Source organism: Amphiura filiformis, chromosome 19, assembly GCF_039555335.1.
Source record: "Amphiura filiformis chromosome 19, Afil_fr2py, whole genome shotgun sequence".
In the NCBI taxonomy this organism is placed as follows: Eukaryota; Metazoa; Echinodermata; class Ophiuroidea; order Amphilepidida; family Amphiuridae; genus Amphiura; species Amphiura filiformis.
Genome location: NC_092646.1, coordinates 34,664,008 through 34,679,990, shown reverse-complemented (window position 1 = coordinate 34,679,990; position 15,983 = coordinate 34,664,008). Strand labels below are relative to the sequence as shown.

Genomic DNA, 15,983 nt, shown 5'->3' with positions numbered 1-15,983 from the left:
ATTAAAAAGAACACGGATCTACCTGTGCACGTATAAAATGGGCACAGCAAGTTGTCTCAAATATGAATGAATTTTAAGAAACATACGGGATATGATGAACCATTGACCTGACGCCATGATAGTAGGATCTATTAGTCGTTTTATATACAATGTATATACCGTATTGTCATAATACCAATATTTGTCATAATATATAATGAGTAATATTTAGCATCGTATATGTGCAGTCCATATGCACAAACGAATACTGATCTTTATGATATTCAGGTTTTTGTACATCTCATATAACATGTCACGCAGGAGGTCATACGTGCTGACCTTCATCTATTGTATTTGTTCATCTGTGTATGGAGAGGATTGGCGCCATTAAACGCCATTAAAACTCCATCAGTATTAGGGCGTAGTTCAGTGAACTCACCGGATTGCTATTCCAAGTACTTTAACAATACATATAATGCGATTGCATTGAAAAACCTAATAAATTATTCATAACAGTTACGTAATCAATCGATAGTGCGGACACTTTTCACTTGCAAACCACCAAAATTCGTTATCTTTTAGCGTTGGAAAAGAAACCACGTGAATTGAGTGCCCTCTCAAGAATAGCATGAGAATAGGTTCTCTGTGTCTCTGGGAAACACTTTCACGCAGGACCTCAAGCAAGAAGGACATATTACTCGTCGTGTCCATTAGATATAGCCTATAATAGCCACTGATAGATAGCAGTTGGGTAAGTCTACATAATACATGACATTTATTAGAAGATGTAAACTTGTCTTGTCTTATGAACATAAATTTTGATTTGTTTTTCTGATATCAAATAATTTTAATTTTTTGAAATTCGCGATATAATACAAATTTTATGACAAATTATTAAAATTTGATATTTTTCACATATTTAAAATATAACAGTCCTCGAAGTAAATTTGATAAATCTCATATACATTATATATTCTTAAAGTGTATTTAGCTGGGAGGAAAAGCCGACGATCAATTGAAAAGTTTGACCTTTCATATTGAAGATATGGTTTTTTCCCAACAAGACCTAATTTATTTTGGTGTTTTGGGGAAAAATATCCATATCTTCAATACGAAGGGTCAAAATTTTCAATAGATCGTCGGCTTTTCATCCCACCTACATACACTTTAAGTACAAACCATCAGATTTATAAAGTTTACTTCGAGTACTGTTACATATCAAAAATATCGATTTTCAATCATTTGCCATTAAATGTGTATTACATTGCGAATTTCAAGAAATCAAAATTATTTGATATCAGAAGGTTATTCTTCGTATTCAGAATGCAATTCTATATGTCTGATGTGCTCTAATGTCCCACAATAAATACTGTCCAAACGTTCATACCTCATCCCTTATGAAATGTACCCGTTTTTCACTCTGTCCACGGAGGAGGTTTGGCTACTTCAAGATTGAAAAGGACACGTACCATGTACATGAATTTCAAACATTTATCAATGAAAACTTTATAAAATAACTTTAGAAAATGAGCTTTACCGGTGGGCATTTGGGCAATGGATTTGGTTAAGGGTAATTAATTGGTGGATACATGTGGGATGGGATTTCATTTGCTGTACATGCAATTACTTTGGTTTTCTTGGTTATTTACGCCTTTTTGTTTTATTATGTTTCTTACTTTCTTACTTTTTTTTATTTACAACCCAAGGCATTTCTCTTCTTGGAATAAAAGGCAGCCCAGAAAATGGCTGTTTGGTTTGCCTAAGCTTTGGTTCTTCTGAAGTACGGTTTAATGTAGAGCTGCGGAACTCAGTCCTCAATAATAGTCAGACATTTATCTTTTGGTCATATATTTATGACTATGTGACTGTTAGGCTGCGATCACATAGAAGTATACGGTATACGGTCACAGTGGTATACGGTATTCGCTATACGAAATACGCTCATTCGATCAGGCTGAGTTCATATAGGAGTATACTATGTGAACTCAGCCTGATCGAATGAGCGTATTTCGTATAGCGATTAGCGAGTATAGGCATGATAAGTCAGTTTACCAATTTTCTTGGTCTAATCAAATGCTTATAACATTACTTCTTGAGGTCACATTGCATTCAATGAGGTGTCATAAGGCTGCGTTCACATAGAAGTATACTATTCGGGTATACGGTGCACGTTTTACAGGTGCACGCGTATATAGTTCAATCGAGCAAGGCAATTTCATAGTACCGGGTCACATAAGGCTACGATCGCATAGAAGTATACTATTCGGGTATACGATGCACGTTTTGCAGGTGCACGCGTATAGATTAAATCGAGCAAGGTAATTTCATAGTACCGGGTCACATAAGAGCTATTCGAAAAGGCCGTATACCTGCGTATAGTATAGTATAGTGGGAATCGCGCGTGTTCGATTTTAGTGCAGCGTATACCGTCCAAATTTTAAAAACCTAAACCATATGTGGGCAAATTCCATTTTTTAATAGATGCACTATCTAATTCTGCACATTATGACACCTCATTGAATGCAATGTGACCTCAAGAAGTAAAGTTACAAGCATTTGATAAGACGAAGAAAATGGGTAAACTGACATACTCGCTATTCGCTATACGAAATACGCTCATTCGATCAGGCTGAGTTCACATAGTATACCCTATATGAACTCAGCCTGATCGAATGAGCGTATTTCGTATAGCGAATACCGTATACCGTATACTTCTATGTGAACTCAGCCTAATGTGCAACATTAGATTAAAATTAGGACGGTATACGCTGCACTAAAATCGAACACGCACGATTCCCACTATACTACTATACGCAGGTATACGGCCTTTTCGAATAGTGCCCTCTTATGTGACCCGGTACTATGAAATTACCTTGCTCGATTTAAGCTATACGCGTACACCTGCAAAACGTGCACCGTATACCCGAATAGTATACTTCTATGAGATCGTAGCCTTAGGCTGCGTTCTATGCGTTCACATAGAAGTATACTATTCGGGTATAAAAGAAATGAACGACATTCGAAAATAATGAAACCATTTTACAAAGTAAAAAATATATACAATGAATACAATATTTGATTTTTACCAAGCGCTGAGCTTACGTTTCCAAAATTATATAATAGTATACAGAGCTATTTGTATGTAAAATAACAACGCAAATTTGGCATTTTGAGTGCAACTCGGCCATTGTACTTTCATTTGTGTCATAAATCTATTATTCCGCCACGATTATGTAGGCCTATGTACTTTTTCTTTTAATTAAAAATATTTGATCTTTTGTGGTTTTTATTTTTAATTTTATTTTTTGTTTTATATCGTCACAAATTTTGCATTTTGCCTGTAATTCGGCCATTATACTTTTATTCGTGTCATAAATCTATTGTAACGGGAAGTTCATTGCCAGTTCGTTAAATTTATCATAATTTATCATAAAACAAATAAGGCCAACAAATTCTTCAGTCTCCTGGGCCTCATGGAAGAACAGAGGATACCTTAAAACATCCACTGAATGAGTAACCCAGGCAAAAGAAGAAATAAAACAAACAAACAAACAAACAAACAAATCAAGTTATTTTCATTTAAATCATGTATTTTCTCACGGAAATAGATGTTTACAACTTTGGTTAAAAAATACCTAACAATAGGTACATAGTTTCTACCAGAGTTTCCGTGCAAAGGCTATTATTATAGTAAATCGATGTTAAGGAGAATACACTCGAAAGTATTGATTCGTAGATCCGAATCCACGAGCGATAGCGAGTGGATTGGGATCTACGAATCAATACTTTCGAGTGTATTCTCTGACTTAAACCATTGCCCCAAATATAAATAGGCCCAGAGAGTGGATACATTTTTAAATTATTTATTTATTTATTTATTTCAATTTCTTTCTTTCTTTCTTTCTTTCTTTCTTTCTTTCTTTCTTTCTTTCTTTCTTTCTTTCTTTCTTTCTTTTTCTTTCTTTCTTTCTTTCTTTCTTTCTTTCTTTCTTTCTTTCTTTCTTTCTTTCTTTCTCTCTTTCTCTCTTTATTCATTTATTTAAGTATTTATTTATTCATCTTTTCATTATTTTTTATTCACTTATTTTTTTATTGATCTATTATTATTTTATTTATTTGAAATTATTATTATTATATCATTTATTGCATGAATATTTATTGCATGACTAGGTCCAGAGAGTGGATACATTATTTATTATTTATTTTTTATTTTTATTTTTTATTTATTTATTTATTTATTTATTTATTTATTTATTTATTTATTTATTTATTTATTTATTTATTTATTTATTTATTTATTTATTTATTTATTTATTTATTTATTTATTTATTTATTTTTTATTTTTTATTTTTTATTTATTTTTTTATTATTTATTTATTTATTTATTCTCTGTTTCTTTCTTTTTTTCTTTATATATTCATTTTTCTCATTAATTTAATTATTTATTTATTCATCTTTTCATATATTTTTTTAATATTGATCTATTTTTTATTTATTTGAAATTATTATTATTATTTCATTTAATGCATGAATATTTATTGCATGACTACGCACAGAGAGTGGATACATTTTTATTACTTATTTTTCTTTCTTTCTTTCTTTTTTCTTTCTTTCTTTTTCACTTTCTTTCTTCTTTCTTTCTTTCTTTCTTTCTTTCTTTCTTTCCTTCTCTCTTTCTTTCTTTCTTTCTTTCTTTCATTCTTTTTTATTCATTTATCTATATATTTATTTAACTATTTATTTATTCATCTTTTCATAATAAGCTTTTATTCATATATTTATTTATTGATCTATTATTTATCTATTGAAAATTATTATTATTTCTTTTATGCATTTTTTAAATTTAGGCATATTCATTGTGTATATATATTTATTGTATTCATTGTATATGTTTGTAATTTACTTTTTAAAAGCACTTCTAATAATATTTAGTCTTCATTTAAAATATTTCATTCACTTCCAGCATTATATTTGTATATTATTAAGAACATGCACTAATGCGGCATTGAATCGATTTATATTACCTCACTTGTTATTTTAACACCTTTAAAACCACTTGTTGAGTCATCGAATTCCTCCGTGGTCTAACGGGCTAAGGCGCTGGATGTTTAGATTTTCTGTGTTAGACCTATGTAAATGTATTCTTTTATCATGTTGCGGGTTCGATTCCGTGGGTTTTTTTGGTTTTTTTGGTAAATTAAATTAATTGGTGAATTCAATAAAGCATTCACTGCCAAATTCAGTGTAATAAAAACATGGTAAAGACAAACCTTTCATGATTTGTGTTAAAAAAACAAAATATTCCATGATTTTACTACGATACGTCAATGGCAGACTTAACTAAGCATTGTTACGTGAATCATCGACAAGGTAGCAATAGTGTAGTGGTCAGCATTGACACCTCTCACGCGTGCGACCCGGGTTCAATCCCCGGTAGATTCGGTGGATTCGTACTTACAAATCCACACTTAACCGAGGATTCGTTCAGAAAAGTGTTGATTCGTAGATAATAATCAACAGTAAATTGAATAGAGTGACGTCACGGCAATGGTTTAACAAACGGATAAGCCATGTTAATGTGTGTTAAGATTACTGGTTCATACAATTTAACAAGATAATCCACGTGTGTTATCAGGAATCGGTCTATTCATGAATGTATATAACTTGTTATGAAGGACGAATATTCACAATTTGGTAAATATTAGTTCCCCCTGGCACTAAATGACACGTTAATGATAATTATGAAAATGTATTAAATTGTTTTGAACGTACTTAATCTGTAAGCTCCACGTCATCAAATTTCATAACCATAATTTATGCTGAGTAATGGTTTCGTAACCAACATTTCTGCTGACGTGGCAGCCTCCAAAAACACATAAATAGAGGTCCCAAACTCAAGAAGAGCAGTCAGATCCTAGACTGGAGTCAGACGGTTGGTCTTAACCGAGAGAGTAGCTCTCGATAGCCTTATCGATTCATGATATTCAGGTGAATATCAGTAAGGGCTGTGCAATATTATGAGCCCCCGGGGTAAAATTTCCAAACGGCTCGCCAAAATCGCTTGCCCCCCCCTCTCGGCCCGCCAAAAATCGCTTCCCCCCCCCTCTCGGCCTGCCAAATCTTTGCCCCTCCTTGCACATGCCAAATTTTGGGGATCCCAAATTGCAAACCTTAAAAGTTCGCTATTTTCGATAAAAATAATTACATAGCACTTTCACAGTATAAAAAATCCTTTATTGGCTTGTGATTTGCAAATAACATACCAAGAATAGTTCATTGACCCATGATAACCATTGGTTATCATTTATTTAAGTAATTTTCACTTAGAAAACTGCCAGTGACCCCTCCCCTGCCATATGGTTTAATGCATGAAAAATGTGCAAAGTTGGGCCGCAAAATGGTTATCATGGGCATTAATTTCTTGGTGGTGGTTATCTGTCTTTTACAATCTCTGCTCTTCCTAAACAATGGATAAATCGATTATTGAAACCAAATAAAACATATTATATTTCAGTTGGTCACTACTCTGGAGTAGGCTAGGGGGTTTCCATGTATAATAATCATATCTACTTCTTATTTAGGCCTATAGTCACCACTGGACTCATTGATTGACTTTATCTGAAATACCTCACCAATAATCTAAATATGGTTTAAACATAATGAGAATGTGATAATTTCGTGGATTTATAATATTAAAGTCCTTTTTACCAGTTGTTTCAACCTTATCTGGGGTTTATAGCAACAACAGCAACTGACATACCAAGTAACATTTTTCTTTTGTTTTATACAATGTTATCTTTAAATTTAGTTCTAAGACTCCATGGGGGGGTAAGGGTCAAAAATATTTTCAAATAAAATTTTTAACTAGTAACTACTATACCATTAACAGTAGGTCTAGTACGTTACAACAACACAATTTCGTGACACATTAATCTTTTATATGGCTCTCCTAATTTGCCGACAGTCACACATACCTTTGACTACATTGGGCTATTCCAGATAAAACATGCACCCCCCTATAGAGGGCAAAATTTGTTTTTTCTAAAATGTCTGGAATTCCAAAGCATACTTGAGGAAAAAACCTGGATTTCCGGCCCTGTTTAGTGCATGTAAAATCTGGAAATCCATGGAGGGTATAGAGGGTTTTTAAAAATTGTCAAAAAAAAGTTGGAATTTTCAATTGACTTACAAAAAAAAATCTGGAATTCCATCGCCCTCTATAGAGGGTTTCTAAAAATACTCAAATAAAAAGTTGGAATTTTTCAATTGACTAGCAAAAAAGTCTGGAATTCCATGGAGGGGTATAGAGGGTTTTTAAAATTATCAAAAAAAAGTTGGAATTTTCAATTGACTTAACAAAAAAAATCTGGAATTCCATCGCCCTCTATAGAGGGTATCTAAAATTACACAAATAAGTTGGAATTTTTCAATTGACTGCCAAAAAGTCTGGAATTCCATGTTAGGGTTTTTAGAGTTGTGTTAGGCTTGTATAGGTGTTTATTGTTCTAAAGGTTTCATTATATTTGCTTTATCTGCATTTATTCCAAGTCATCTAGATGATGTTTTACATGTATAGGCCCTAATATAGGCCCACCACCAAGGCGTGTGTTTGGCAGTAACGTACGCAAGTTTTCAAAGTCTGGTTCAGGGGTCTCGATTCTCTGACGGTTTTAAAATTCCCCGATTGGGTGCATTATTTCCCCGAACTTTTTGACAAAAAAAGGGGGAAGGGCACATCCCCCTGTCCCCTTTGCGCATGTCACTGGTGTTGGTATCCTAGGTAACCACTAAAATTAAGCATCTCTTTTGTGAAGGGTTGCTGTTCTCCTTACGGGTTTCAATAACAATATGTGGTATGTAGGCCTACTAGTTTCTATATTAGGCCTAAACAATGTTTGATTGGCGTAACATAATTTTAACATTCTTGTTAAATCGGGTCTTTAAGTCCATGAACTGAACCACACAAAGGGACGCATACTCTGTCGGCAGCACACATTTCGAACTATAAAATGATTGTATTGTGAAACTCAGTTTCTTGCTTCTGCTCTTTTTAAAAATTCATTAGGGCAAAATTCTTTCTTTATGTCCTTAATTATTCTTTATTTATTACTGTTCTTTCTTTCTTGAGGCCTAGATCTTTTTTCCCTACTTTACAACTCGAATATTGTTGTATTGTCAATGGATATACCGTAGAACGTTCGCCTAATGGCGCTATGGGCCCCTTTGATATAACTGGTATTTTAGACACAAACTTAAAGTGCCCTCCTACAAAAATCCCACCAGCAAATACGGGCATGCGCATACCCTTAATTATTGTTGTGATTTTAGAGGAGGTAGCTCTCTCTTTGTACATGAAATTTACCCCAAGGCAAAGGAGCCCATGTGCGCCATTAGGCGAACGTTTACGGTACATAAGAATTCAAACTTTCTTACTTTGGTTTGAGCTGAGACTAAAATACCTAAAGCCTCAAATGTTGTTTTTATATTAAATACATACCTGTATTTGAATGAAATAGATATATTTATAATAGGCTACATGGTAAATACATGAAGCCACAGCAAGTAGAACGAGTGCGACCTTGTCGCGCCTATGGTGCCCAATTGCTGCAGTACCTTGTACTACGTAGGTGCTCCTTTGTTAAAAGGGACTTCCCTGATTGGGGAGTGGACATTAAAGAGCTCATATCTAAATTCGTTGGGGACTGTTACTTTTTAAAAGTTTCAACGTCCGTATACATACGACATGTATGAATAAAATACGACATGAATAAAGTAATAATAAAGTGCACATCTTCCAAATCTAGGTATACATGTTGCATGGATCGAATGGTGCAATTAATAATACCTTGTCTGTGTCATGTGCTCATTTCTTCGATAAAACAAAACAAATAACCACTCGTATCATACTGATGTCTGAGTGAGGGATTATTATTTGAAAGGAAAATAAGTTCACGACTGCACTTTCAGACCACAAATTGACCCCACTAACCCTAGTAAAAATCAAAATGCAAGTTTAAGAACTTGCAAGTTTTGGATTGGGAAACTTGCATGTTTTTACTGCACTTGACTCACAAATGCTAGTGTTTCGAACGCAATGCAACTTCTTTTCTAAAATTGGCAAGTTTCTTGAGTTTTCTTGAGTAAACACGACCAAGCTGAGTTGTCCACACTTGCGTTTTACTTGACTTTGTTTATGTAAATATATTCAAGGTTTTTATAATTGACACCTGTCTATTTCTTTCCTTGCCCTAGCATGTATAGCTATTATTATAAGATGAGCTCAAAGTGTATATTTCTACATTTTGAGCTCAAAATATTTAATCAATGATAATAGGGATATCATAATGTCTATACTATTGTGTGTGGGGGTGTGGGCTGTGGGAGTGAGTGTGATGCTGTTTTAAACAAATAGGCCTATAAAACAAAATCTTCGCACAAGCTAGAATGAAGAGTGAAGACCCAAGTCGGGCTGGGGATCACCATTGCAGGGGATGAACCTATAGACCCACACCACTCTTCGTCATACATAAATTCTCCCAGGCGCATTTCATAATATGAAATTTAAAAAAAAAAAGGAAATTTAGTTCGGCAGAGGTGGGGCTCGAACCCCGGGGGGGGGGGCACTCAACTTTGGAAGTGACGGGTATGTGCCTACCGGAGTCGCGAAGCAGGGGCCTATCGGGTACAAAGCGTTATTTAAAAAAGGGGGTCAGTGGGTACAAACAAAATAAAAAGGGGGGTCATTGGGTACAATATTTTGAAAAAAGGGGGTCATCGAGTATAAGATTTAAAAAAAAGGGTCATCGGGTAGAAAATTTTGAAAAAATGGAGCAAAATTTTGAAAATATCAGCATAATTTTGAAAAAATGGAGCAAAATTGGACAGTTTCGGCATTTTTTTGTTGCATTTTGATGATGCTATTCTAGAAAAAAAGGGGGTCATTGGGTAGCCGCAACCAAAAAAGGGGGTCATTGGGTAGCCGCAACTAAAAAAAGGGGTCATCGGGTATGGCTTTTAAAAAAAGGGGGTCATCGGGTATAGTCGACTTCAAAAGAGGGGGCCTATTGACAGGCACATACCGTCACTTCCAAAGTTGAGTGCCCCGCCCGGGGCTCGAACCCATGCTGCACCGCTATCATGTATACAGTATCGTATCGGCATATTACCAGCGCCTTTATCATGTTTACCGCTCGGCCAACTGAACTGACTTGTTGGAGCCATCTTGAAAATTTGAACATATAATCACAACTTCAATTACTTCATTACTTCAACATACCACGTGACAAGCAAAGACAGAAAACGTACCATATTTTGGAATTTTATCTGCTTAAAAACATTAATGTGTAGAGCTACCATTATTAATATTGTTGAATTCTCAGGCGCATACAAACAATACGAGGGGCCTATGATACATACACAATTGATTTCGTGCATGCACATGCTCTGCAAGGTAGGGAGCCTAGTCAGCCTACCATTTTTCTTGTAAGACAGTCTGGATTCGTAGTCCACGTAGGTCCCCAAAGTTCTTTCAGATATTAAAAGATTAAATTCCCATAAAGACGAAACAGTAATCTTTAGTGGGGACCTACGTAAATTTTACATACAATTTCCGCCATCAATTCCGTGTTAATTTTTATTATTCAGAAAATATTTTGGCGTATATAAAATTGAAATAAAATTCTCTGCTTCCTAAACCACTGAAGCATGATTGGGTATCACGAATCGTTAAATATGATGTACAGTTAATATTCAAATATTCTTTTACACATTATGATGCTTCAGTTTTTACACTTATTCGACAATAAATAAGTGATATGAGGCTTAATAATGATACATGTGTCTTGACTCTGAAAAACAATATTTTTAAAATTTTGTAAGTTTTTTTATAGTTTTTTAAGCCACCTCGGAAGCCACCTACAGGATCTCATTTTGCATTTAGGGTTTTTATTGCGTTGCAAAGTAGCAAAACTTTCTTTATATATGGCCAATTCGTGCCTGGAAAAGGCTATCCCCTCTTACAACCTATCAACAGGTCTGATTTCTATAATGAGGTGTCACCGGGTTTCATGAGATAATAATACCAAATTTAAACACCATGAAATTCAATACATCACGACCAAGCTCACATTCCTTTTTTAAAGGAATTTTTATTAAGCCACCTACAGGAAACAAATTTGGCTATAAACTACGAAGAGTCTAATAAATAAATAAAATAAATAAAATAAAATGAAAATTGTACATGTATGCAAGATGCCTTATCACTGAAGTAAACAATTTACCCAGCCATTTGCTCTTGCTATAGCTTTTGTCAGGGTCAGGGATATTTGTCTCATAGTCCTGCTTTTATGAACACCAATATTATACAGGTTTATAGGCCTACACATGGGTTATTACAAGAGTCAATAAACATTTGACCAATTAACTATAGATAATGGACTTAGTTTTATGCAATGTAGTTATATTGAACTTTTTCTGAAGTAAGTCGCCTGCTGCATAGTTTTCTATACAGATGATATGTTTACTTTGTGATTAGGCCTGACCATGACCTGCTAGTTTGATTAACCAATCAGTTATGTGTATTGTCAGCATGTGATGGCTATAAGCCAATTGCAAACATATTTATAAAAAAAAAAGGATAACAAATTCCTACACTGAGCAGACTCTTTGCTGGGTTTAAGGGCTAAATAGTAAGTTGTCATGTTGGGCAAGATTAGATAAAGGCATACAAACTAGGGTATGAGATATTAGGAATTATTTCCTAGCCTCTTAACCACAGGGTTGTGCTATATAGCTATCCAAGACACAGGATATGTAAGGGATAAACTGTGCATATGAGATGTGGGGGCAAATGGCATCATTTCACTGACGTGAAAAAATATTTCATTGAAAACCCTCCCACTCAGCTATTTTAAAAAGGTAATCAGGCTTCCTCAGCATATCACATGTGTTATGGTATTATTTTGCGAATTGCCCTTGGTACTTTATGGAGGGAGACTTTTATTTAAATATAAAGGACGAGTGGCCAGTATTCGGTAGGGTCTATTTACAAATTCAGAGTCTTGCAATTATGATTTTAGAGCCAAAGGGGTAACTATATATTATAAAATTATAAAAGGTTAGAAAGTCAGTATTAAAAGCAAGTCAGTAAAATACACCTCTACACTACAGGCTGCATAGTAGGCCCACAGCTAAAAACTACACTGACAGAAAAAAAAAACTTTAAAAAGAGGAGAACTTTTTTTTTTTTTTTTTCTACAATGCAAAATTGATCATTAAGAGGAGGAAGCAAATTATATTGCCAATGTTAACTTTAATTTTCCACTTTTATGCAAGAAATAAAAGAAGATAAAAATTCCCTTTAAAATCCCCTTCAATGCAGGAGAGGTCTTGTAATTAGTTTGGGTGGAAGGCATTTTTAGGATCACTCTTTTTTATGATCCATCATGCTCCATGACAGCCCACCAATAATGGGATTATTTTGAAAATTTAAAACGCTTGAAATTTCACAAACAAATAGGCCTATATGTTAATAAATAATATGAATACAAGCTAAAACCATGGGGGTTCGATAATGACCGAGTATTTGGAAAATGCCATACGGCCGGGCGGTTTCACAAGCTGCCGGCTCTATCATGCCATTCGCCGCCTGCACCAAACCATAAATGTCCGGCATCAATGATAAGAACATGCACACAGAAAAACCAAACATTAACTCCTATAACTTCCTGTCAACTCTTTAATTAATTACTCCAAATTGTTCTGTCTTTTTGTCTTTTCTGCCTTTTAGGCTACCCTTAGCTCATTATTAATATAAAGAAATACACTGCAGTTTTTAGTTAATTGGCTAAAAACTGCCATCTTACTTGCCTTATACATGCACATTAGTTTTATATCAATTTATATATTAATTCGCAATTTATACATAGCACATTATAAAATATACAAAGACTGATATTGTTCTATAGGCCTACATGTATATGAATTGTACCCATATCAAAAATAGGCCCTGAAATTACATCGAATTTTTCCTGTTGAAAAGACAAAACTGATGTTTAAGATATCAATTATTTCAAAATTACATTTTAAGTCATTTTTATCCATAAAACGATACAGGATATAGGATAGTTTTACTTTGACTTTTACGTCCATAAAGGTTTTAATCATGTTATCAATACACTCACATCTCATGCTGTGCTGATCTCCAGGAGGTCTGCAAATGTAAATCTAAGAATGCCTGATAACAAGGATACTATCATTTTCTTTCGTTGATATGCTGTGGAAACTATTATAGGCCTGGCATATTTTAATGTTATATTTCCTTCAAACCATAACTTTTGAAATTCTCACTCGTTTTCATTCGTTGAAACGGCAAAACATACTTTCTTTTTCTTACAAATCGAATAACAGGTCTTACATTATATTTTCACCATAAAAAGTTCCGCTAAGTAATTCAAACCAATGCTAGTACCCCGTAATCTCTTTAGCAAACAAAGACGATCTCTGAATTAGATAGCCAGCTCTTAGCTGGCGAAAATCAGAATCCCTCAAAGGGGCAGGGACAATCAAGTGTTTGTTTGTTGTTGTTGTTTTGGCCAAATAATTATTTTGTTTTGATTACGTTCGATAAATTTGGTTTTACGATAGACCACTTATCTTTCTTATTTTGGAGATTGATGATAAAAGAATAATGTATGATTTTGGTAAAATTTTAATTTTGTTCTTCTTTTTTGTCAAAAATTACTATGAAGTCTATGATTACATAATATTACTACTACGAGTAACACTTTATCTGTCAAGGGGGTCTTCTGATCATTTTAACCTGAGACTAGTAAACCAATAGTCTCAGTTTTAACTAAGCGAAAATAATGTGGTAAAAAGTAAAAAACCGACTTAGCTTTGGGGGATCCCAGTTTTTGATGATAGCTTTACTGTAATACCAGAAGATGGGAGAAATATATCTGATCAAGCAGACCCCCCCCCCATCCAAAACAGCCTGGAGTGACTGCGAAGACTGCATGTATTATAAACTCAAGTGTGTATAACTTTGTTTGCCAAGTCATGGAACCTTTAATGTGTTTGAAGAGCATAATTATCTTTATCCATGGTTAAACAAACAACCATGAACAAGATCTTGTTCTGTTACACGTTGTACTGCTCTGTGGTTAAAGTTGTGCAAATTACCAGTTTAGTTTGATTTTGTTTACTTACGTTTTTTTAATCTCCATGTGTTATTCAACCTTTTTATGTTCACTCAGCATGCAGGAGAATTTTAGAACATTGTAGGCTTTACAAAAGCAAACTTAAATGATAATTGTAATGAGTTAAATTAAATAAAGCCTAGTAGAAACGAGATGCAAGGTATCTTAATATTTTAATGACATTATCAATCAAAGTTTGTTTCCTCCATCCCTACACAAAACCCAATGGCATATAAATATTTAAATTCCTCATCAAATTTATAATATGCTAATTAATCAGGGTCGGTACAATTTGTGACCCTACTTCTCATACCCGATTTTTCATACCCCACCTGAACCGACTTATTTTTTAAGTTTTGTGAAATATTCGCAACAAATTCAGTAGGTAATTTTAATTATAAAATATTAAACAGTCAGCTACCTGCACAACGGATTCTTTTGTTCTGCAAGGCTCACTCAGTCATTTAATGAGGCAATACAAACGATCGAAATTGGTGTTGAAATGAGCAAAATTTTGAGTTACACCTTTTCAGTGTAAAAATTTTTTTCTCAGCCAAATGAAAAGCAATAATTTTCATTTTTTCAGTAAATGGCTGGAAAAACTATAATGCTTGATACTGATTTTTTTTTTTAAATCCTGGTGTTAAACTTAGGCCTGAAATTCAGTCATTTAGTGTAAGATATTCGATTTTTATAGGCTTCAGCTCGGCCCGCGAGCTTTTTCTTGGATCAACCTTCTAGCTTTTCAAAGTAATATAGTTCGCTAATGAAGGATTTTCCCCAATTTTCTAAAGCACATCACCGTGAGCTATATATCATAGTTTTGTCAGAATTTCCGTTTTGATTTCACCATGGTAGGTATTATAGAAGGAGAATGCACGAACCCAGTTCCCTTTGTACTATGATCGTTATGAGTCGATACTGAGCAATCAGCTATGAATGGTGCACTATCGATTTGCTAAGCTTCTTATCTATTGAGCTTGGCCGGTTATGAACCACCGTTATCGTGACTTCTAAGCGGAATGACGTCATTTTTACCCACAAAGCATTGTGGCCGTGACCATAAACAAAGGAAAACGATTTACTTCCGGTAATTTTATAACGCCAATATTTCTTATGGCCAAGCTTGGCGGATCATAGAAACAACATTGCCAGTCTTGGAAAACCTTTCCAAATCATTTCCACTGGTTTAAAAGTCCCGCAGACACCCGCCAGTATTACTAATCATGATCAGAAAAAATTCATAAATTCACCGTAACTTTTGAAGGAAATGAGGGAATTCGATCAGGTTTTCGCTAGTAAATCAACTTGAACTCGAAAACACAATGACGCAATCGAAGATCATGTGACCGATGCAAAGGGCACTAATACCATCCATTTCCGGTAGGGGTCACCTGGGGGGTCTGTTTAAATTGAATTTTAAGATAGATGATCGATATTGTCGCATAACGATCATAAACATCAAAGGCCGTGTTTGAGGGACTGCACTGATTAAATCCATTCAAGTGATGACTAGCGTTGAATAGCGTAATCGGCTTAACCCTATTGAGTGGATTAGGATTTTTCTGTGGAACCTCCTTCTATGATACCTACCATGATTTCACCATCTTTCACTGTCGGCTTTAAAAATTTCTAAATCAACACGTGAAATCTAAAGGCTAGTACTAGCATTGTGGATCGATATCCCTGGGTTTAATAGGAATACCGGCATGGCTATAGTGTTGCCAGAACTTCAATATAGCAAAGAAATTCCCAGACCTATAGCGCTCCTACTGATCATGTTTAACCAGAACACCCAATTGGGG

The 15,983-nt window shown here is 34.4% G+C and overlaps 1 protein-coding gene across 1 annotated transcript in view; it reads left to right on the top strand.

Annotated features, from left to right (window-relative positions):
- The first annotated feature begins 646 nt into the window (after positions 1 to 646).
- The window catches only part of LOC140141212 (major cold shock protein-like), a 62,588-nt gene continuing 47,251 nt past the window's right edge, over positions 647 to 15,983 (top strand). Inside the window, exon 1 of the mRNA XM_072163011.1 lies at positions 647 to 730. The gene's annotated coding sequence lies outside the window, so the exon portion shown is untranslated. The remainder of the gene's footprint in view (positions 731 to 15,983) is intronic.